At 41.9% G+C, this 25,093-nt stretch overlaps 1 pseudogene; it reads left to right on the top strand.

The window, feature by feature from the left end:
* Positions 1-712: 712 nt before the first annotated feature.
* On the top strand, positions 713-23,886 carry LOC150000461 (isochorismatase domain-containing protein 1-like; annotated as a pseudogene).
* The last annotated feature ends 1,207 nt before the right edge of the window (positions 23,887-25,093 follow it).

The following is a 25,093-nucleotide window of genomic DNA, read 5'->3' as shown; positions in this document are numbered from 1 at the left end:
GTATCTGCAAAAATATAAATTTGGGTCTGATGCATTCAGACAAGCGTTTTAAGTGGAATCTCTCTAAGTTTGATAATAAATTAGAAAACAAACTATTTTCAGTAACTTGGGTACACGTGAGTAATAAAGGCCAAAGGATGCTCTTAGCATCACTTGAAAGCAGTGGTTCTCGGTTGAGGGCAAATTTGCCCCCTGGGGAATATTTGGCAGTGGCTGGAAACACTTTGTGGAGAGTCAGGACTGGGGAAGAGTGGAGTGCTACTGGCATCTAGTGGATAGAAGGCAGGGATGCTGTAGAAGACAGCAATACCACTGAGAAACCCTGCATTACAAGCTGCTATTTTGTAGGAAGAGGAAACCACTCAATTCTAAAATATCATTTTATGTTTAAACTCATGGGCCTTCCCACGATCTGTGCCTCGGATGGCCCTAAGAAAACATTTTTAGCTCCGCTGTACTTGAAATATTTACCAGCCTGTCCTATTGGTTTTACGATTACCACTGCCATCTTCGAGGTCTGCGTGCCTCCGCACAAGGCCACAGGTGACGTGTCCCCGCTGGGCAGCCCTGTGTCCTCAAGCACAACTCGAAACTTTGCAAGTACACCGCTCCTTCGGAGGTGCGGGAAGCAGGGTGAAGAGGCGTGCAAATCTCCTCTGTGGATTGCAGAGTCCCTCATCTGCGAGGTGACCAGGTTCTCCGAGGCCGAGGTATGGCGCTCTGGGTGTGCAGCCCCTGGGCCAAGGGCCGGTGGCAGGGGGCGGGGCGGGGGCAGGCACAGGCTCGCACTCTCTCGCGCCCGCGCACCCGCCCGGACCTGCCCCTTCGCCATACCCAGTCTGCTGACGCTCCGAAACAAGGTGATGGTGGCGGAGGTGGTGGTCCTGACGCTTCCCAACGGGGTCTGGGCGCTGTCATCACGGTCCCCGCGCGCTTCTCCTCCACGGTCTTCGTGGGGCACTCATCTGTGCCATAGGGCACGGGCTACGAGCTGTTCATCCGCAAGTCCTCAGCCTGTACACCGACCAGCTCGATAGGAGCCGCAAGTTCCTGGTGCAGCTCTTCGCGGAGGAGCGGGGCCAATACTCGGACCTGCTCTACGGTTTTGCGTGGAGCAAGAGCCGCGAGGTCGCCTTGTGCCTCTACAGATCCAGGTGGGCCCTGCGGGTGGGCCGCGCGCCCCACCGGCTTGGAAGGACCGCCCCACGATCCACAGTCTCAGGGACAGCCCAGATAATGTGCTTGTTGCAAGGTGACGGCCACCAACTGTCCGCAGTAGAGGAGGGGTCGCGGGCTGCACAGCTGGTTGCGGTACGCTCGATCGCCCCCACGTGTGTGGTCCTCAGGCGCTGGAATCCGCCCTGTGTCCGAGAAGCAAGTCCCAGCCTCTTGGCGTGAGCAAAGGGCCGTGCAATAGCGACCATGTCTTTGTTTCGGGGTGCTGCCCAATGCGGGCAAAGAGACTGGAGGAGTATTGGCTTTAGGGTTTGTTTCCCGGAGTTGTGCTCACCACGTGGGAAACACGAACTTCAGGAGTCAGACCCTTGCGCCTCCTCTTCCCTAATTTTCAGTTTCTCCAGCTTAAGCCTCCACTGACGCTAAGTGCAATAACCATTTGCTTGGCTTCTTCCTAGTAACTGTGAACTGAATCTGTTGATTACATATATGTTGCTTGCTGAAAAAGTCCTTTGACTCCAGGACCTTCTTAAATGTCACCGTTAGCTAGACCGTGATTTCCTGGTCATGCTGGCTGAGAGAGTTGCGGTGACTAAGGATTATTTTATAGCTTTTTAATGATTGTTAAAAAGCCATGCTCTTATACGACGGAGGGTCGATCTCCTGTCCTCTTTTTACACTCGGAGGATTCAATGGAGAATTTATATTTTTGGAAAGAAAGACCAAAAGTTTAGGAATTACACCATCAACACTTTTTCTCTAGTTGAGAAACTAGAAGCCATTTCTTCGGAAGATAAAATTGAAATGTGGGGTTGGTGTTAGAAGGCAATTTAATATTCAAGAGTCAGTTTCTGATGATTATTTCTAGTTTTTTTTTGCCCCCAGGCTATAGTTGGCTGCGAAATTGGTCTTATTTCCTATCACCCAAGCACCCATGCCAGAAGCTTCCAAAGCAGGTAGTTTAACCTGAGTGAAGGTCCTACATTCAGAGGAAAAAGGCTTTGAGAGTCCACTGTCCACCCCCGGAGAGCCTAGAGGAGGCACATGGCCGCTGATAGCTCAGAATTAGCTCTGCTGTTCCTATGGAGAATTTGGACAACTGTGGTTCCTAGGTGTTCACTGCTCCCATTTTTATGTCTTTAAGAGTTCTTATGGCTGACATCCCTCTGCAGTCTTCCATGTCAGCCTATGTAGATTATCGTTGCCAAAACACCTCTTAAGTTGGATGCACCTTTGATAAATCCGTTAATAAAGGTGAGACTCCAGATACTAAGGAGGAGTTGGCTATCCTGATGGCTTCCTGTAGTGGTTGGGAGGGAGGGTGGTCTGGCACTTAATAAGAGGTGGTGCCAAATTAGAGTACTTCCCATCTGGAGGTTCCTTCCAAGAGGGGATTTTTCTATTTTGAAAAATTCAAGGCTGGGGTCTGGCAACTCTTTTTAATTATTCTGGAAATTAATAATGTACAGGTATCCCCTGTATAACATGGTACTTCTGTAACACGGTTTTGTTCTAACACGATATGACTGTAGAAGATATCCAAGAATTGCTGGTAGAAGAAGAAACTGATGAAGCAATTTTGGTGGAAATGACATCTAGAATGTGCCAAGATAACTTAGGGGACAATAGCACTGATGAAAATGAAGAAGTTAAACAGTTTACTCTAAAAAGCATAAAGGAAGGCCTAGACTTAGCCGAACAGTTCAAGTCATATTTCTTAAATGAAGATCCTTGCACTGAAAGGAGCACGAAGTTTAAGAGAGGACTTCAAAAGTGCTTAGCACCATATAATGAAATTTATAAAGATCTCTCAGCTAAAAGCAAGCAATCTAAAATAATAGATTTTTTTTTTTGTAAAAAGTAGAGCATAGAAATCAAGATAATGCTGAAGAAAGTTCAGAGGATGATGATTATCTTGTCAAAAAGGAAAAGCATTCGGTTAATGGAGCTTAGTAGTGATGACGAAGAAAACATTAATTCATATTAATATGTAATACTTTGATGAAAATTGCTTTAATTAAGATCTTTCTATTAATTACAAATATATAATAGTTTTTAAAATTTTTTTGGAACCTAAGCCCCCTTTTTGTACTAGTTCTTTGTTTTGTTTAACATGGATTTGCATAACATGGATTTGCATAACATGGAATTTGTTAGGAACCTAACAACCATGTTATACAGGGGTTACCTGTATGTGTGTATATTTAAAATGTCTGTACATTCTCAAAGGGCATTATATAATTCAGGTCACTTGTGGCTTTTGAAATATTTTGCTTGGTATAGGAAATACCATATTTAGTTTTTTGTGGTTTAAAATAATTATAATAAAAGCACTATTCTTTTCCATCATTTTAAATGTTATTTTTTCACTTTATTAAGTATCTGTTATATAATACTTTATATATTTTAAAATATTTTTCTTTCATATTATCTCCTTTTAGTAATCATAATACTTTGACTTCTTCAGCCAGGTACCTCTCCCAGCTTCAAGATAGATAATGTGGCAGGATACCCAAACATACATACCTCTCCCCCAACATGCAGGGTGGGGCAAAAGTAGGTTTACAGTTCTGGGCACATAAAATAGTGTTTATTATTGTATTATTATTTTTTAATTATTGTATTACTTTCCATACAAACAACTGAAAACCTACTTTTTCTTCACCTTGTATTCCATATAACTATTCTGATATCTATTTATGAGAAGAAACACATATATGTACACATATTTACATGTATATATGCATATATATACTCTCAGAGGAGAAAATATTTCTACCATATATTTTGGAACCTAACTACATAATCCTAGAGACAGGGACATTTTATGGCTAGATGAGACCACAGAGAGCCAGGAGTGCCCGGTACCATGAATGCTAACATGGATAGGATCCAAAGGTGGTTTCTTACCTGATGATCTAACTCTTTCAAAAGCGGACCATTCAGGCAATTGCCCAAAGTTCCATGGTAACAGTGGAGATAGCAAAGCATGCGGAGATCTTCCCTCATAGGTGATCCTACATTCATGTTCTCTTTTTACGTTTATTAAAATATCAAGCTGAATGGAAAACCAGCCACAGACTTAGGCTTGTAATATCATTTGTTTGGAGGCTGTTCATTGCTCTTTGGAATAGTTGCCTGTCACATCCGAAGACTCAAGAATGGCCCCATTAGTGAGGCCATGTTACTGGGTTGGTAGGCCCCTTCTCCCAGAGGCAGGGACAGAGAGGGTAATTTTGGCCACCTGTAGTCCACTGCTTAAATAATGTGACTTGTCATTTCTCAAGATGTAGGCCACAGAGCCTGTGTGGCCCTAGCTCACATATCATAAATTCTAGAATGTATTCTTCATTTCCACAAGGGCCTGCATTTGCTTTCCCGTGTGTTCTGACTGCCATTGCTAGTGACCTGTAGAACACAGTGGCTACCCATGCCACACCATCTGCACTGCAGCTGCCTGCTGGTTCTGTGGAGACTGACTACAGTATTAGTCTTTTTCTCTTCTGAAATATTCTGTCAAAGTGACCAAGTGTCTGCCGACAGCTCAGGCAGCTGAAGGCAGCTCTTTGCTTCAAGCATGGCTAATGGATGTGTCTTTTTAACTTTGTCAGATGCCTGAAGTCTGAGAAATTTAGAGATGCAGGATGGAATGAATACAAGGGGATTGTGCAGTGCAAATTCATGTCACTTTTATGAGTTACAAGTTTTAATTTTTCCGAAGGTGTTTCCTGAGTTTTAACAAGTAGAAACACTTGACTCTGGAGATGCACGTGACTGCGATATCATACCACCACCAGTGTCTTGTCCAGTTGGTCATCAGAGAGGCAGGGCCCAGACAGGGGAGAGAAAGGAGGAGACGTCATGAGGAGGACATTGTGAGAGGCTTTTGCTTCTGTCCATGGGAGAGAGGGCACTGCCAGCGTTTTGTGGGCAGAAGATAAGGACTTCTGTGGGAAGGTTATTTCGGCCTTCTCCTGCGATGGTTAATTGAGAAGGGATTTGGCCATAGCTTTCATTTTCTTGGAATTGTATTACTATTATACTATGATTATTTTAAACAAGCTGGTGGACATTTTATAGCTAGAAGAGACCCCAGAGTTCATAATGGAGGGGTTTGGAAAGATGAGGGAAGGTCATCTGCTCTCCCTGGGCTTGCTCGTTAGCAGTTGTGATTCTGGGTTATGGACCCTTTACCAGGGCACCATGTAGGACAAGTGAGTAGAAATAAATATTTTTTTGTAGCCTAAATTAAAAAGGCCAAATCCTCTTTTGCCAGCAACAGATCACATAATGGTGACATTTGGAAATCCACTTTATGACTAATTTTTAAAATTCTGCAGACTGTGTTAACATGTTAGGCAACAGAAGTATTTCCATATTATTATTATTATTTTTAAGTATATTTTATTGACTATGTTGTTACAGTAGTTTCAAGTTTTTCCCCTTTGTTCCCCTCTGCCCAGTACCCCCCTTACCTCTAGCAATCCCACCTCCTTAGTTCATATCCATGGGTATGCATATATGTTCTTTGGCTTCACCCTTTCCTATATTATTCTTAACTTCCCCTTTTATTTTGCATTTACCAATTATGCTTCTTAATCCCTGCACCATTTCCTCATTTCTCCCGCTTCCCACCTCCCAGCTGATAACCCTCTGAATGATCCCCATACCTATGATTCTTTTCTTATTCTGGTTTGCTTAGTTGGATTTTGTTATTATTTTTCAGATTCAGTTGTTGACAGTTGTGAGTTTGTTGTCATTTTAATGTTCATAATCTTGATCTTTGTCTTAAGTAACTCCCTTTGACATTTCATATAATAATGGCTTGGTGATAATAAACTCCTTTACCTTTACCTTGTCTGGAAAGTACTTTCTCTGCCCTTCCATTCTAAATGAGAGCTTTGCTGGATAGAGTAATCTTGGTTTTAAGTCCTTGCTTTTTATCACCTTGAATATGTCTTGCCAGTCCCTTCTTGCCTGCAAAGTTTCTTTTGAGAAATCAGTTGTTAGTCTTATAGGAACCCCTTTGTAGTTAACTCTCTGCTTTTCTCTTGCTTCTTTTAAGATTCTCTTTTTATCTTTCACTTTGACATTTAAATTATGATGTGTCTTGGTGTGGTCCTTTTTGGATCTAGCTTGTTTGGGACTCTCTGTGCTTCCTGGACTTGTATGTCTATTTCCTTCACCAAATATGGGAAATTTTCCTTCATTATTTTCTCACATAAGTTTTCAATTTCTTGCTCTTCCTCTTCTCCTTCTGGCACCCCTATGGTTTGGATGTTGGCATGTTTAAAGTTGTCCCAGAGGTTCCTAAGCCTCTGCTCATTTTTTAAAATTCTTGTTTCCTTATTCTGTACTGGTTGACTGTTGTTTTCCTCCTTATGTTCAAAATCATTGATTTGAACCCCAGTTTCCTTCCCTACACCATTGGTTTTGTGTGGATTTTTCTTCATTTCATTTAGCATAACCTTCACTTTTCCCCTTATGCATTTGCCGTACTTAAACATATCTGTCAAGCCTGTGAGCATCTTTATCACTAGTGTTTTTAACTCTGCATCTGTTAGGTTTGCTATCTCTTCCTCACTTGGTTCTCCCACTGGAACCTTGATCCGTTCTCCCTTTTGGGTCATACTTCTTTGTCTCCTCATCTTGACAGGCTCCTGTGTTTGTTTGCCTCTGTGTCTTAGGTAGAGCTGTCAATTCTGTTATGTTATAAGGGGTGGAGACTTAGGTTTTCTCGTCAATAGAGGATGACCTGTTTCACCACGTTATGGTGCTGTATGTGGGGGAGGGGTCTAGTAAGGAACAATGTTGCTTGCTCAGCACTCGCCCGTTTTCCAGGCACTTCTCCCACTTCCATATGGGACTGGCGCCTCTCTAGTTGTTGCCCGGGCCGTTGTTTCTGGAGTGTGTGTGTATGCAGACATTCTAGGACCATGGGGGCCCTTTAAACAACCAGACTCTGCTGAGAGACAGTCATTTTCTTCCTCCACCCCAACCCCCACTGGTCTAAATAGTCATAAGCAATGAGGCTTAAATTTCCCTGGCACTGGGACTGTGAGATGCGCGGTCTGGTCAGGAGCTGGAAATGCTCCCCAGGTGTTCCTCCTCACTTTACAAAACATGTGACTAGGACTTTTGGCCAATATGGAGGCGTAGACAGACATGCTGCATCTCCCTACACAGCTAAGAAGAAATACAACTACCTCAAAACTAGAAACAACCAGAAGTTCCATAAAATCAAAGTGCATGGAAGTCCAGCAAACAAAGATATTAAGAAGAAATACTCATCCAGACAGGTAGGAGGTGTGTAGCCGGGGCAGAGAGAACACGGTGTTGTGGTAGCAGCAGCGGCAACAACAGCAGGCTGGTGAAAAGTGAAGTTAGATGTTTAAGAAAAAAAGTCAGGAGGGACACCTGGGGAGCATTCCCAGCTCCTGACAAGACCATGCAGCTCACTGTCCCAGCACTGGGGAAAATCAAGCGTCATTGCTTTTGACTGTGCAAACCAGTGGGGGTGGGACGGAGGCAGAAACTGCCAGTCTCTCAGCAGAGTCTGCTTTTTAAATGGCCCCCATGGACTGAGAACATCCGCAGACCCACCCACTCTGGGAACAATGGCCAGGGCAGCAGCCAGAGGGGTGCCAGTCCGGTGCGGAAGTGGGAGAAGTGCCTGGAAAAGGGACAAGAGCTGGGCAGGTGGCATTGTTCCTTTTCAGACCCCTCCCGCCCACCCCCACCCCCACATACAGCACCAAACATGGTGAATCATGTCTCCTGTTATTGATGAATACCTAAGGCTCCACCCCTTACAATGTAGTGGGAAGGACAGCTCTCCCTGGGACATGGAAGCAAACAAACATAGGAGACTTCTGGCCAAGATGCAGGCCTAGACTGATACGCTCCATCTCCCTCCACAACTAAGAAGGAATACAAGTACCGCAAAAACATAAGTAACCAGAAGTTCCTGAAAATAAATGGAAGTCCAACATATGAAGTTATAAAGAAGTGGTGCTTGTCTGGACAGGTAGGAGGGGTGAAGGTGGGGAGGAGAGTTCAAGCTGTGCTATCCACGGCAGCAGCAGCGATGGAGGCAGGACAGCGGTAAGCACAGACACCCGTATTTAGAAAGAGGCAAGAAGGGGCTGGAGAGCACCCCCAGCTACAGACCAGACCCGTCAGCTTGCGATTCCAAAGCCAGGGAAGGCAGACCTCCATTGCCTTGGACTATGAGGCCCGGAGGGGGTGGGGATGGAGGAGGAGGCTCCCGGTCTTTCAGCGGAGCGTGAACAGCAGGAATCCATCTTGGACCCCCAGCCCTGCAGAAAACACAGCGTGGTTAGAGGGGTTGCCTGGCTGTGACGAGTGCACGGGGCTCTGCCCCTTATAGTGTAGGAGGTATGACAGCCCTGCCCAGGAAGCAAAGATAAACACAAAACTGTCAGGATGGCACAGATCATGATAGAGATCCCAGTGACGCAGCTGACCAGACAGCAAATATCTAATCTAATGAAGCAGCAGATAGGAAATCTTTCTGAGGCTCAGTTCAGAGCTTTGGCTAAACAAATGCTTACAGACTTAACAGCAGATCTTAAACAAGACAGGGAAAGAATGAAGGCTAGTCCTGCTGAAATGAACAAAAACACATACAAAACTAGTGGTAAGGGCAAGAAAACCAGGGATCGAGTCAACAAATTGAAATATAGGAAAGGAACAAACAGTCAACAAGTGCAGAAAGAAGAAATGAGAAGTGAGGAAAATGAGGAGAGGCTCAGAAACTTATTGGACACTTATAAGCAGGCCAACATCTGAATCATAGGGCTGCCATAATGTGAAGAAGAAGAACTAGAAATTGGAAAATTATGTGACAAAATAATGAAGCAGAACCTCCCTAACTTGGGGAAGGAAACAGACTTACAGGTCCAGTAAGCACAGAGAGTTCCAAAAAAAACTGGACCCAGGGAGAACTGCACCAAGACATGTTATAATCAAAATGTCAAAAATTAAAGATAATGAGAGAATCTTAAAAGCAGCAAAAGAGAAGAAGAGAATTATATACAAAGGAGTCCCAATAAGACTATCAGCTGATTTCTTAAAAGAAACTCTGCAGGCAAGAAGGGACTGGAAAGAAATATTTAAAGTAATGAAAAGCAAAAACCTACAGCCACGAATATTCTATCCAGTGAAGCTGTCATTCAGAATAGAAGGGCAGAGAAAGTGCTTCCAGGACAAAGTAAACCTGAAGGAGTTCATCAGATCCAAACCACTGTTATATGAAATGTTAAAGGGACTTGTTTAGGAGGAGGATCAAAACTATGAACATTAAAATGAAAACTGTATCACAACAACCAACAACAGAAGCTAGGGAATCGAAACAAAGGCAGACTAACTAGGCAACAAGAGGGGGAAAAGAATTATAGTTATGGGAAACATTATGGGGGTAGGTCAGCTGGGAGGGGGAAGGGCGTAAAGGGAAGGAGATGGTACAGGAATTAAGAAGCATAGTAGGAGGGAGTGGAGTAGACAGGAAGATGTTGAGAAGAACTATATGCACAACCAATGGGCATGGACTATGGAGGGGGACAACTGGAGGGAAGGGATCACTGGGTGGAGGGGAACAAAGGGAAAAGAAATTGGAACAACTGTAATAGCATAAACAATAAAGCATATTTAAAACAAAAACAAAGGCATGTGACTACACTTTCCACTGGCTTGCCACTGCCCTCCCACTGGCTTGCCGCTGCTGCCACCACTACACCGCATCCTCTCCGCTCTGGCTCCACCCCTCCTACCTGTCTGGATGAGTATTTCTTCTTTATATCTTTGTTAATTTTGGAGGGAGACACAGATTGTCTGTCTAGGCCTCCATCTTGGCCAGAAGTCTTCTGTATTATTTTTTAACGGGTCTTGGTAGTTAATGGTATTTTAACCTACTTATGGAAAGAGTTTTTTTTTAAAACATGTGCTGAACTTCAAGTGTAGTGTTTGTTTTCTGTATGAGGTATATCACAAGAGCCTAATATACTTATTGATTGATTACATGAGGCTCACTTAATTGTTGGAAGAGCCCTAAGAGGTAGATACTATTTTTCTTGCTTTGTTACAGATTCAGAAACTGCTGTTTGGAGATCTTAATGATTAGCCTAATTTGCCCAATTTGATGGAAATGAGTGGAATTGGGATTTGGACTTCGATTTGCATGTCCACGGGCTGTGCTGTGTAGGGAGCCTCGCAAGCCGGAGTCAGTCACAACATGCAGACCTCTGTTTTGAGTGAGCTGGTATGGGAGCAAGATCTTACTGTCACTGTAGTGATCAGTTTCCTTAGAAACACTTCTGAGTGAAAGAGTGTATGCCCCGTGGCCCCTCTGGACTCTCTCCCAAGAGGATCATGCTGTTTTGTGACTATAATAGACTATCAAAACTTTGAAACGCATCACATTTACAATTCCAAATTTTAATCATTCCTAAATAAACACAGCTTACTCACCGTAGTGGGCTGCTGTAACAGACTTAGTGGCTTATACAAGAGAAATATATTTTCTCATAGTTCTGGAGGCGAGAAATCAGGGTTGTTTCTTTCTGAGGGATGTGAGGAAGCCCCATTCCATGCCCCTTTCCTGGCTTTTAGTGGTTTGTTGGCTATCTTTGGCATTTCATCGTCATCCTGATCTCTGCCTTCCTGTTCACAAGGCCTTCTCTATGTCCCAATTTCTTTTTTGGTACATACACCAGTCACTGTGGATCAGGCACCTGCCCTACTCCAGTTTGACTTTACCTTAACTAATTATATTTTCTTTTTAAAAAAAAAAATCTCCATTATTCTCTCAAATATTTTTTCTGTCTCTATTTTCTTCTTTTTCTTTCTTTTTTTATTGTTGTTCTATTACAATTGTCCCATTTTTCTCCCATTGCTCTCCCTTGTCCTGCCCATCCTCCACCCCACAGTCATTCCCCACCCTGTTGTTCATGTCCATGGATCTAATTATATTTTCAATGACTCTATTTCCAAATAAAGTTACTCACTTTTTGAGGTACTGGGGGGTAGGAATTAATATATGAACTTGGGGGACACAATTCAACATATAACACTCATCATGCATGACTTCTATGGAGAGAATAGAACTTGGGGCCAGTGCAAGGTCAGCCACCCTAGATGCACTTGTCCTGAGTGGCCCAGGGGCCAGGCTGGGGTTGCAAAGCAGAGTGGTGGCAGTGGTGGCAGCCATTGCTAGAAAATGCTCACAGCACGTGTGGTAGTAAATACTGTCAAGGTAATGAAAATTATGGAACTTGGGGATGAAAAGTCTTTTGAACATGAAATTTAAGGTTAAATCCCAGTTATGACACCTCTTAAGAAATTGGACAGAAAATTTGTACTTGAAATGGATCTCTTAAACTCTTGCTCGAAGAAGCTACTGGCTGTTATCCATTTTCTTTTTTTTTTTTTTTTTTTGTATTTAAATGTATATTGAAATACTTGTGCATATAGGTAGAGATGTATGTAGATATATAGATATATGAAGGTGTGCATATATACACACTTTTTTAATATGTGATTTCTTCATGCTTCTTGAACGTGCATTGAACTGTAATGGCTGCACTTTTACTGTGATGTTGTTTGGTCAAGTTCACTTTTAATTTGCTGTCTTGTAGTTGCAACATGTAAAAGTTTGACTATGAGCAACATTTTTAGTTATCTGCAAGATTTTGGTTTAAGAGAAATTCATGAATCAAAGTAAGAAGTCCCTGAATTACAGAGTCAGTGTGTATTTTAACAACAACTTATTGGACTTCATGTGAATTTGGTGGTGGGTTCAGTTGGCCATTGTTAGAGTCTTTCAGGTGTTTTTTATTATAGTCCTATAGCCTCCTTTTTGGTTTATAAAATATGGTGGTTATTCATAAAGTAGCATCTTTCACCCCCACCATAGCATAGGGAGACAATTTTTTTAAATAAGCCTTTTATTTTAGAATACTGTCAGATATACAGTTACCAGGATAGCACAGGGTTCCTGCATATCTATACCTAGTTACCTTCTTGTTAACATCTTATATTACTGTGGCATATTTGTCACAATAAGCAACCAACATTAATAAATTACCCAAAAGGGAGGCATAGTATTTGCATGGAAAATTTAAGTAAAGAAACAAAGATAGAATGTGTAATTTAAGATGCTTGAATATTTATTTTAATCATATTTTATTGGCAAAGCAGGAAACCCTACACATAATGTTAGACTGACAGATAGCACTTGTTCTGACATAAACTCAGTGTTGGATTGCACATGGTTGATCAATGCACATCTATCAAGTTAATACTAGAGGAAGGTTAACTTGCCAGAGTCACTCAGACCAGTCATAGGATTAAGGGTAAAAGATCCCTCCTAATGATTCACTCAGCCCTGTGGTAATTGTTTCTTGAGAGTATGCTGTGTGCAGAAGTGCTAAGGCAGAGTCTGGGGCCACCACCAAGTAATGGGGACACAGTTCCTCTAGAAAATCATTAGTAATTATCATCAGTGGGTGGTTTCAGAGAAAGCCAAATGGGACCACTGGAGGAGAGATTTAGTGGGTGGCCCGTAAGAATAGTGGTATGGTTCCTTCAGGACCAGACTGTAGCCTTTACAAAGCTCCTATAATTGGAGAAGATGGATGGAAAGACACCAAGGACTTTTAAGAATCCAGTGAGATTAAATTCTTGTACAACAGTTACTTTCACTTTTTGGGTAGATTCATATTGGGCCCAAGTTAGAGTAGACCAGCTTCAGCAATTTCATCTTAATTTTTTGACTTTCCTTTGACTTTGATTATGATAAATGTGTTTAAGAATGCAGATGTTGAATTTATGTCAGTCCATTTAACAGTGGTGATGTGCTTGTCATCATTTCATTGCATTTTTTTTGGAACTCTATAAGAAGTTAATTCTGAGAAGAGTGTCTTAATATTTCTGTCTTGATAGCAATGATTCTGGATTTGTTTCTGTTGGCCTTTTCAACTTTATGTTCTGTGGTTTCTGCTATAAATCATGTTAAATTTCACTCTGTATTTGTAAGCAATGTCATCATCAAATTTAACTTTCTTAGCATTGTGGCATTTTTCTGACTATAAAAGTAATGCAGAATTTTAAATAGTATTTAGGAAAATTTTTTAAAATTTATTTTAGAGGGAGGAGAAGGGAGGGAGAAAGAGAGGGAGAGAAACATCGATGTGTGGTTGCTTCTTGCACACCCCAACTGGGGGCCTGGCCTGCAACCCAGGCATGTGCCCAATCCACTAAGCCACACCAGCCAGGGGTTAGGAAATGTTTTTAAATAGCATTTGGAAAATATGAGAAAGATTTGAAGAAAAAATGTTACCAATACCCCTAACTATTTAACCACTTGTTATTATTTTCATATATTTGTTTCTACTTTTTATTCACATTTTTACATTATTGGAATATTATTGGACTGTACTGCTTTTAAAATTAACCTTAAATTATGAGCATGTTTTCTTAGATGGTATGAATTCTTTAAAAACATATACATTTTATTTTAATTGGCTAAAAATGGTTTGTCATGTGAATGTGTCAGCATTTGTAAAATCATTTTTGTATTGTTGGTTCTTGGTTTATTGCTAATTTTCACTATTAAAAGTAATTCAGTGAACATCTTCATGGATAATTTTGTTTCCTATAATTCAGATAATTTCTTCTGGATAGTAGTTGTAGAAATTGACTTATTGAGTCAAACAGAAGGGACATGTTTCTTCCTTTATTTACTTCCAATAAATATCATTGTATAATGAGTGCTAAATCATTCTTTTTATTTTTTTTTCCCTCAGCTCACTACCCTGGGAAATCTTACACCTTCAAGCACTGTGTTTTTCTGCTGAGATATGCAGGAAAGGTTCAGATCAGCCCTCAAATAGTGTAGAGAAACATTGGTATGCTTGTTTATTTTTTCCAATTTACTGAAATATGATATATGCATATATGCATTCATATATACACACATGTGTATTGCTAAATGTCTTTGTGTGTTGTTGTTGTGTTTTCAGTTATCAGGGGCCCAGATTTTAGGAATTCCAGTGATTGTCATGGACCACTGCCCTAAAGGACTCGAAGCACTGTTCAAACACTTGACTTAACAGGTGTTAAACTGGTACCTCCAAAGACCAAGTCTCCAGTGATATTAGCAGAAGAAGAAGTGACATTAGCAGAGATTTCTGGAGTCAGGAGAGTTGTATTATTTGGAGTAGAAGTAAGTGCCTGTTGTTTTGGACGTAATATCATTTGTAAAAAACCTGTATTTCCAGAATGCAGTTTTGTATATAGACTACTGTGTAGGTGGTAATCATGACCAAAAAAAGCAACTGTTTATTGTATCGACCATTTTCATGGCACTGAGGGAAACACTTTATATAGGTAGCCACTCATTAAACCTTGCAGTAGCCCTCTGACCTAAGGATTCTTGGTGTTCCCATGGTATAGATGAGTGCATGTACAAACAGAATATAAATATTAGTTCATAGGTTATTTTAAACAACTGTGAACTAAAATTAAACTTTATTTAAAAAACTATAAAAACAGTAAAATCCAAATAATAATATTAACTTAATATATTTATTATGTTTTGTTAGTAGTGATATAGTAGGTAGTAGGTTTTAACCATAGAGAGATGCAGTCTCCGGTTTAGATGTATGTTAAAGATCACTGTAGTTTGATGTCAGTAATGACAATATAGTGGAAGCCTATTGTATAAATATGTCACACTGAATGCTGCTTCTGATGTTTGCACTCTTTTTTTTTTCTCGTTCATTATTATGAGACCTCATGCCTAATGAAAATCATTGTGAGCAGTTCTCCAGCACTAATTTTAATGAGGTGCCAGCTGATAACTCACCCAAGCCTTCCTGTCACATGAAGGTAAGTTTGGCACCATGGTGTCACTGAAATCTGCTCTAGTTGGCTGTGTAATCCAGTTATTGTTGGAGCATGTTTTTACTTTCCATTCTCTGCTAGTGAATTGTTACAGGTTAGTATGTGGAAAGATGAAATCTGTATAATACACTTGCTGGTAACACATACTGGTTTTTTGTTTTTTGCCTTTGTCACGTGTTATTCCTAAATTGGCCTACCTTTACTCCTGAGTGCCGTGGAGTGACCCAGCTTTCCCACTAGTTTCTCAGTCTGCAGCACTGCAGACTCATCCTGCATCTTAGGTACTTGATGTAGAATAAGCCCAACATCTAGTGACGTCAAAACTGAGTGGTAGCAGTCAGCTATATGAAGATCAATCACATAGAGGGAAATTTCTAAAAAAAATTCTCACAGAGCTCTAAGAATTTGTCCAAGGTTTCTAGTATAATCCTATTTCTGACTTTACAAAGAGGAAACCAAAGCCAGAGATACTGTTTATACTCGATTACCTGGTGCATGAGAGGCAAAGCTAGATGTAGTTCAAGGTCATTAGACCTGTAGTGCTCCTTTTGCTTGATCGATTTGTTGCACATTTGTAAAATATGTTTAGTTTGCTGCATTCTTTCACATAATTTCTTACTTGCTGACTAGATTCTGTGTGCATCTAGCAAATAGCTCTGGAACCGGCTGCCTGAGGTACTGAGGTTCACTTGCTGCTGATGCCACCTCATTGAGAAGCATGATGGGTATGATGCTTGCTCGTGAGGTAAATATCCTGCTTTAAATAAATCATTTAAATAAATTTAAGGAGTATTGAATATTTAACAGCAATGAAAGATTTACCCCTTACCTTGAGCTTGGTCAGACAAAGTCAGATGCGTTGATTTCCAGACCATGTGCTGACTGACCTTTGAGGTCTTCCAGCCACATTCTCTTTTATACTTTGTGTCTCTTTAGACACCCATTTATTTTTTGTAATAATTTTGCTATAGTTTTATACATAAACTAAGGTCTTCCAATAAGCTTAATATGAACCACTCAGAGCTTTGCAAGTTAAGAGCAGCTCACCGAGGTTTAACCCAGCTAAGATTTAGCCAAGTCTAGGACTCAGTGGCCTTGTATTAGGTTTCCTCAAACTTGAACTTCTGAGATTAGGTGTGGCACTGATGGGGGCCAGCACTCACATATAGTTTCAAGGCTCTGCACATACTCAGGGGGTCAGTGATTTTTTTTTCTTTTTGGTCAATGTTGAACAACAGTGATCTTATTTAATGCTCTCCTATTCCAAGACCATGGAAAAGCAAACTGCCACATAATCCTTTGAAACATTCACTCCATGTTGTGGATCTGTCACTCTCTCATGTTTAATTTAAATTCTGTAATAATTTTTGAGTAATATGCATGTGGATTGAGTTGCCAAGTTCTTTAACTGATTATTTTTATTGAGAAGGGGAAATACAGATTTTTTTTTCAAGACCTTCAGTGTCCCATGACAAGTGGGCCTAGAAACCACTTTCTCTATGGGATTGCTGAATTAGCTTTTTAGTTTGGAATGTTTCCTAGGGTGGTGAGGAAGAGTCTGAGGAAGGAAAGGGAAGAGCAAGGCAGTGGGGCAGGCTGACACAGAGTGGCGGGGGACCAGCCGCAGTGTGGTGTGAAGGCCCTGATTGGCCATCCCTTCTCCATCCTTCCAAGAGCAGTGAGTCCTGTTCTGGGATCACAGGTGGAAATAGCTTTATTTATTTTGTTGAACTATTTTTAAGTCCACTTGGACTATTGTGTTCGCTAGCAGTTAGGTGCTGTTGTTCTTTAAAATTTTTAAATTTTATTTTTAAGTATGTTTTATTGATTATGTTGTTACAGTTGTCCCAATTTTTTTTCCCTTTGCCCCCCTTCACCCAGTACCCCCCTTCCCTCCAGCAATCCTTCCCCCCTTAGTTCATGTCCATGGGTTGTGCATATAAGTTCGTTGGCTTCACCCTTTCCTATATTCTTAAATTCCCCCTGTCTATTTTGTACCAATTGATTTTGCTTCTTAATCCCTGGACCATTTTCCCATTTCTTCCCCCTTTCCCCTCCCAGCTGATAACCCTCAAAATGATCCCCATACCTATGGTTTTGTTCCTATTCTGGTTTGCTTAGTTGGATTTTGTTCTTATTTTTCAGATAAAGTTGTTGATAGTTGTGAGTTCATTGTCATTTTAATATTCATAATTTTGACTTTTTTTTTTCTTAACTAAGTCCCTTTGACATTTCATATAATAATAGCTTGGTGAAGATGAACTTCTTTAGCTTTACCTTGTCTGGGAAGCACTTCATCTGCCCTTCCATTCTAAATAATAGCTTTGCTGGATAGAGTCTTCTTGGTTGTAAGTCCTTGCTTTTCATCACATTGAATACTTCTAGCCAGTTCCTCCTTGCCTGCAAAGTTTCTTTTGAGAAATCATCTAGTAGTCTTATAGGCACTCCTTTGCAGGTAACTCCCTGCTTTCCTCTTGCTGCTTTTAAGATTCTCTCTATATCTTTCACCTTTGGAATTTTAATTATGATGTGTCTTGGTGAGGTCCTTTTTGGGTCTAGCTTGTTTGGGACTCTCTGTGCTTCCTGGACTTATATGTCTATTTCCTTCACCAAATTTGGGGAGTTTTCCTTCATTATTTTTTTCATTTAAGCTTTCAATTTCTTGCTCTTCCTCTTCTCCTTCTGGCACCCCTATGATTCAGATGTTGGTATGTTTAAAGTTGCCCCAGAGATTCTTAAGCCTCTCCTCATTTTTTTTTTCAATTCTTGTTTCCTCATTCTGTACTGGTTGACTGTTTTTTTTCTTCCTTATGTCCCAAATCATTGATTTGAACCCCAGTTTTCTTCCCTTCACCATTGGTTTTGTGTGGATTTTCCTTTGTTTCATTTAGCATAGCCTTCACTTCTTCCCTTATGCGTTTGCCATACTTAAGTATATCTGTCAAGCCTGTGAGCATCTTTATCACCAGTGTTTTTAACTCTGCACTTGTTAGGTTGGCTATCTCCTTGTTGCTTAATTCTCCCACTAGAACCTTGATCCATTCCCTTTTTTGGACCATACTTCTCTGTCTCCTCATCTTGACAGGCTCCTGTGTTTGTTTGCCTCTGTGTCTTAGGTAGAGCTGTCACCCTAACTGTTGTCTTAGTGTTGCTTTTTCCCATCTCAGCAAAAACCTTTAAGCTATTCTTACAGTCATGAGCTAACCAGCTTCTGCTTTTCAGCACTTCCATCATCAGATTCTCACCATCTCGGCAAACAGCTCTTTTCCTCTGTGGATAGTTGATGGTAATGCCAAGGTCCCAAACTTGAAGTATTTCTAAGGAAGTGAAAATTAAAAGACACACAGAACCCTTAGTGTTTCTTGCTTACAAAGACATTTCAAGGACTTTTGTCCACACTCATATATTATTTTTAGATATGTCTTTCTTATGGCATTTGTTTCAGAAGATTTTGATTGTTGGCAATTCTGTCTTCATACAAGACTCAGAGTAAAAACACCCTTTGAGCCTGTATTCCCAGTGATTCGGACTTCAAATAGGGGAAAGATAATGGGGTTTGAATGCAGGTTCTGACATTTTGTAAATTTGTGTCCTTGGATGAGTCACTTAATATTCATGCCTCAGGTTTCTCATTGGTGAACTGGAAGTGTTATTAGGCATTACCTGGGAGGATTTTGGTGAGACAATGTGTGGATAGCACTGAGTACAGTGCCCCAAACAGTAAACACTCAAATGTTAGCAGCTGTGTTTATTTTTATTGTTACTTTTTTGTTGTTGTCTTCATGAGGTTAGTCTTATCAGAAACATATGGGCATATATTAGCTTCCAAGACTAGCCCTGAGAAGTTCTGAGGAAAGAAGGGAAGAATGTGGTCAGGGCTGGATTTGGAAGAGCCTAGAGCCAACAATGTTGCTTTGGGTTCAAGTGTTGGAGTGGAAAGAGAATGAAGAATCAGGTCAGGGACTTCAGGCCAAGATGGAGGCTTAGACTGACATGCTTGATCTCCCTCTACAACGAAGTAGGAATACAACTACCTCAAAACAAAAGATAACCAGAAATTCCAGAAAATAAAACTACATGGAAGCCCAACATATGAAGTTATAAACCAGTGGTGCTCCTCCGGACAGGTAGGGGTGAGAAACCACGGTGCTGTTTGTGGTAACAGTGGGGATAGCGGCGGGACTGCGAAAAATGCCAGGGGAGCAATCCCAGCTGCAGTTGAGACCTGGCAGCTCCCAATTCCAACTGGGGAAGGTAGAACCCCATTGCCTCAGATGGTGAAGCCCGGAGGGCGGGGGGATGGAAGAAGAAGATCCCGGTCTCTCAGTGGAGAGTAATGGCAGGAATCCATCTTAGACCCCCGCCCCCACACAAAGTGCCACAGTGCGGTGAGAAAGGTCGCCAATCGCCACCGGTCGCTGGGTAATGACGAGTGCACGGGTCTCTGCCTCTTATAGCCTGCCCAGGAAGCAAAGGTAAACACAAGAATGTCAGGATGAAGCAGACAACAATTGAAATCCCGGTGACACAACTCACCAGGCAACAGATGCGGGACCTGACAGACGAACAAATAGGAAATCTTTCTGAGGCTCAGTTCATAGCTATAGTCATAAGGTGGCTTACAGAAATAACAAAAGATTTGGAACAAGACAGGGAAGGAATGAAAGCTAGTCATACTGAAACGAACGAAAACACATACAAGACAAGTGGTGAGGAAATAAAATCCAGAGATCAAATCAACAAATTGAAACATAGGGAAGGAACAGTCAACCAGTGCAGAAAGAGGAAACAAAAAGTAAGGGATATGAGGAGAGGCTCAGAAACCTCTGGGACAGCTATAAGCGAATGAACGTTCAAATAATAGGATTGCCAGAGAGCGAAGAAGAAGAACTAGAAATTGAAAAATTATGTGAAAAAATAATGAAACAGAACTTCCCTAACTTGGGGAAGGAAATAGACTTACAGGTCCAGGAATCACAGAGAGTTCCAGAAAAATTGGACCCAGGGAGAACCACACCAAGACACATTATCATCAAATTGTCAAAAATTAAAGATAAAGAGAGACTCTTAAAAGCAGCAAGACAGAAGAAAAGAATCATGTACAAAGGGGTCCCAATTGGACTATCAGCTGATTTCTCAAAGGAGACCGTGCAGGCAAGAAGGGACTGGCAAGAAATATTCAAAGTAATAAAAATAAAAAACCGATAGCTACGAATACTCTATCCAGTGAAGCTGTCATTCAGAATAGAAGGGCAGAGAAAGTGCTTCCAGGACAAAGCAAAACTGAATAAGTTCATTAGATCCAAACCACTATTATATGAGATGTTAAAGGGACTGGTTTAGGAGAAGGAGGATCAAAATTATGAACATTAAAATGAAAACTGTATCACAACAACCAACAACAGAAGCTAGGGAATTGAAACAAAGGCAAACTAAGTAGGCAACAAGAGTGGAAAAAGAACTATAGGTATGGGGAACTTATTGGGGGGAGGTCAGTGGGTAGGGGGAAGAGGGAAAGGAAGGGAGATGGTACAGGAATTAAGGAGCATAGTAGGAGGCAATGGAGTAGACAGGAAGAGGTTGAGAAGAACTATATCCACAACTAATGGACATGGACTAAAAGTGGGGGACTACTGGAGGGAGAGTTGTCACTGGGTAGAGAGGAGCAGAGGGAAAACAAATTGGGACAATTGTAACAGCATAATCTATAAAACATATTTTTTAAAAAATCAGGTCAGGCGGTGATGGGGCGGAGATGCCACCTTTCAGAGTTTTCATCTCAATCTGAGCTCTATAGGTGGTGTTTTAGTTTTTCCCCACATGATGGGAAGAAATAAATTTTCTCTTTTAGTCTATGATTGTGAGTGTTGAGTATACTCGATCTGGCCTGCTCCTCTTCTTTCTTCCTTTAAAACACAGTTACTGAAGATAATTCCTGACCCCACCCATACTGCCTGCTGTGATTATTATACTGATAAGATTCATAGTTACCTTTACTGAAACTTCTGTGCTAGGGTCTGAGATGCATGCTTACTCAATAGAATTTTTTGAGAACCTACCATCTGTCAGGCATTGTTTCTTTTGACCAATAATCGTAGAGTAAATGCAGGATAAAATAGAATAAAATCCTGTCTCACCTCCGATGTCCTTGTCCTTCTGGGGAGTTATTAGTGTTGGTTGGAAACTGAAGGGGTGTGTCTTTTTCCCCCTGAGCTCTCTGAGGCCAGTCTGGTTTTGTGCTCTTGCATTTCTCAGTTTGGGCGCAGAGGAAACTTTCCTTTCCTTTGGCCTAGCTGAACTGAGTTTGCAAGTGTAAGGGAAGAATTCTGGAAACCCATTAGCTGTGTAGCCGAGTGTGAGAAATAGCTGGAGTTTTAATTGCCCCTTTTTGAGCCAGGAAAGCAAGAGTTTGGGACTGGTGTCTTGAGTGTGCTTGTAGCTCAGGGTGGCAGGCAACGCCTGCCATGGTCTGGCCCAGAGAAGCCGCTGTTCTCTTTGCTCAGGCACCTTTCTGGCTGGTGCCGTGCATGCACTGTGGGAAGACCTGCTAGCCTGACCTAAAAGCCTTGTGCTTTGCTGAGCAGTGCCTCCCCCAGCACAGGTTCTCGGCTTTAGTTCTTTTGAATGCAGTCTGTATTGGCCATATCTCAGTCCTGAAACCAAGTAGTATTGTGTAGGCTTCAGTTGCTGTGCCTGTTGTCTCCCAGCCCATCTCTGCCACAGCAACCAGAGCCAGCTCCAGCGTCCTTGAGGATGCCTTGACCAAAGGGGACCAGGCTCTGGCCCCACAGAGCACTAGGGAAAACTGGCTTCTTCCTAGGTTGTCATATTGCTTCCTCAGACCCAGGAGTGCTTTCTGTCCTTCCTGCCTCCCTCAAGAACTGGAAAGTTAGTGACAACTGACCTTTGTTGGCACTTTGCAGCTTATAAATCCCTTTCATAGACATCGAGAGTATGTGATTCACATTCAGACTGAATCCCTGAAAATCCATCGACTCAACACTGAGCAGAAAGGCACTCAGGCAGGGCAGGGCAGGGCAGACAGGGAAGACAGGGCAGGTCAGGGCAGGCAGGGCAGACAGGGCAGGTCAGGGCAGGCAGGGCAGACAGGGCAGGTCAGGGCAGGCAGGGCAGACAGGGCAGGTCAGGGCAGGCAGGGCAGACAGGGTAAGGCAGGCAGGACAGGGCAGGGCAGGCAAGGCAGGGCAGGTCAGGGCAGGTCAGGGCAGTCAGGGCAGACAGGGCAGGGAAGACAGATCAGATGGGGTAGGCAGGAGAGACAGGGCAGGGCAGGGCAGGGCAAGGCTGGTTTCATGGTTGAGCTGCAATAGTCTTATACTCCCTGGTCTTTGATCTGCAGCAAGCACACAGTCCTTTGAGATTTCTAAGGGTTTTGATTTTGTAGTCAATAGTTGACTGAAAAGCACCTGGGAGGAAGTTAGTGTCTAGAAGTCTTTAAAAGACTCAGAGCTAACTCTCCACCCACCTCCCCATGGTATTTGTTTCAACACGAAGGGCCCTGGCAGCCTTGCCTTTTCCTCCTGTCTCCTACTGAGCTTGCTGCTGGTTTTCATGTCTGGAGGGTTGTACTCAGCTGCTCTGTGCATTCTCCTGTGCTGGTTGTTGAGATCCAAGCTTGCTTTCAGATACTAGGGCTCTCTTCTCCATCATTGGGATCAAAAGGAAGAGTATGCCAGGGAAGAGGTTGGGTCTGCAGATCTACAACCCCATGAAGGAGAACTGGCTTTCACTGCAGAGAGCAGTCCTGGCTACTCCCTGTCTATGACTAGAGACTGATCTGAGTCTTTTTCTCTGGCCTGCCTGTGAATTTTTCTAACTACCTCCTCTTCCATGGTCCTTACACTGGTGTTTCCTGGCATTGCAATAGGCCCATTTTTTTCTTTTTCTTTTTTGCCTAGGGTTTTCGATAACTGATATTGAACATCCAGAGAATGAATCTCTACTCTAGAATTATCCTCTGGCCCCCTTCTCCCTCTCCCCTCCCCATCTACCCCCACTTTCTCCTCTTTGCTCTCCTCCCTCCCTCTTGCCTCTTCCTCCCCACCTCCACTCTCCCTCCTTTCCCTCCTTGAGATTTCTGTCCTTGGATTCCACTGGAGCAAGGACATTCTTTGACTTGTCAGCGAAAGATCAGACAAACTTAACTCTTACAATCTGTTTAGTGATTCTCAAAACTTAATGTTGGTGGCAGTGGCGTGGCTGTGTCGTCATCCAGGGCATGTTCATAACCTCTTCTATCAGCAGTCATTTCTTTCTTAGGGGAAGGACACATGGGTATGTGTCAGGTGCTTAGGGAGAGAAAAAAGAAATGACAAATCATTGTTTTTGTCATTAGCCTTGGTTTGCTTCTGTCCCTGGCACATAGATGTCATCATATTGGCTGTCCATTTTCTTTGACCTGCTGCAAGCCCATATTACTACCATTGAGAGTAATCGTGATGGGCTTGGGGTGTGGCTCATTTGGAATCTGTGCCCATCACTGAATTTGATGGTGTGGCTAGGGACCCTGGTTTGAAAGGATGACACAATTACTGTGTCTGGCATACTGTTTACCAGTTTAATCTAGCGTTCATTCGCATACTTACTTCTCGATTTGTCTTTATCATTTTCTTTTTAAAGCCTCTTGCTTGAACTGGGATCATAGTGACTACAAGGGAGCCTGTTCTACTATAGCTGTTGACTGATAAAGACCATCCAAAATTCAGGGACATTCAGAATCTGACTAAGGCGAGTGCTCCAGAGTTGGGTCTACTTTCCAAATTGTAGGACATTTGAAGGGCTGGTGACTGTTGTGCTGCTCACCGTCAGGTGATGGGACTGGAACCAGACATGCTCTTATCTCTACTAGGATTAAACAGTTAAGTCAAAATTGGTTCTTTCTTTGCTTTTCTTGTAACTTAACCAGTTAGGACATTTGGGTTACAAATGTCAAAGGCTTCAGGGGCTGCTGGTTTTTTGTTTGTTAATGTGCTTTCATTTTACAGTGGAGGTGCCTGTTTTGTCTGTACTTTATACATTAATTTGTCAAAAGTGCACACTCTTGTGACGTTTTCTTACATTGTGCACTGGAAGGAGAAAGATACCGAAAATGGCTTGACTTTGGTAGTTTTGGAAGATGTAGGCTACAACATTAATATGGATTCAGTGCTTTTTACTCTGCAGGTTGATTGAAATAGGATTATTATATGAGAATTTAAAAACAGGACTCTGCTTTTTGTTCCTTCTTCTGCTCCCAAGGCAGTCAACTTATTTGTTGACCTTGGTTGGTCAAAACTTCTTAAATTGGTTTAACATCTCCTCTTGACCCTTTGGAAAATTTCTCTATTGAAAGACCTGATAAAGATATAAATGAAAGATAACTTGGGAAGGGAAAGAGTTAAATGATTTCTCTCCACATTAACTTGTAAAGTAGCAAAGCACAGTCCTGGAAAAATCCACAATTATGCTATCATTAGTTGTTAAAATTTGGATGGCACACAAACTATTTTGGCTGATTAGAGTGTGGAAAGATGTAAGTCCAGGTGCACAGGGATTTATGTATATTAACATCATCCAACAAAAGCTCTTCTGCCCCGGAAAACTGGCAGCATAGGTTTTGAAGTATTTTAACATATAAGAAATATAATACAAGCAAACCTGAGCTACCAAGAGTTCTCTGGGATGAGTATATATGGGTTTATTTGTTCTTTCAGTACTGCGTTATTGATCACCTTCCTGCTGGGGACAGTCTAGAGAAGAGAGAGCTATTGTTTCTGAAGGAAACCAGTTGAGTGCGTGACCCAACAAAGGCCACATAGGGAGGCTGGTACACAGGTGAGGTACTGGGCAAAGCTGGCAAATGCCGATGACAGATTCTCCCCAAACAGATTAGGGTTTTGTAAGTCCAGAGTCTTTTTGTTTTAATTTTTTCTAGTAGGGTTTTTTTTTTTTTGTTGTTGTTGTTTGGTGGTTGGTTTGGGTTAATATACAAAAT

Source organism: Furipterus horrens, unplaced genomic scaffold (genome assembly GCF_987537825.1).
Source record: "Furipterus horrens unplaced genomic scaffold, mFurHor1.1.pri manual_scaffold_10, whole genome shotgun sequence".
NCBI classification, from domain to species: Eukaryota; Metazoa; Chordata; class Mammalia; order Chiroptera; family Furipteridae; genus Furipterus; species Furipterus horrens.
This window is presented reverse-complemented; position numbering and strand designations above follow the sequence as displayed.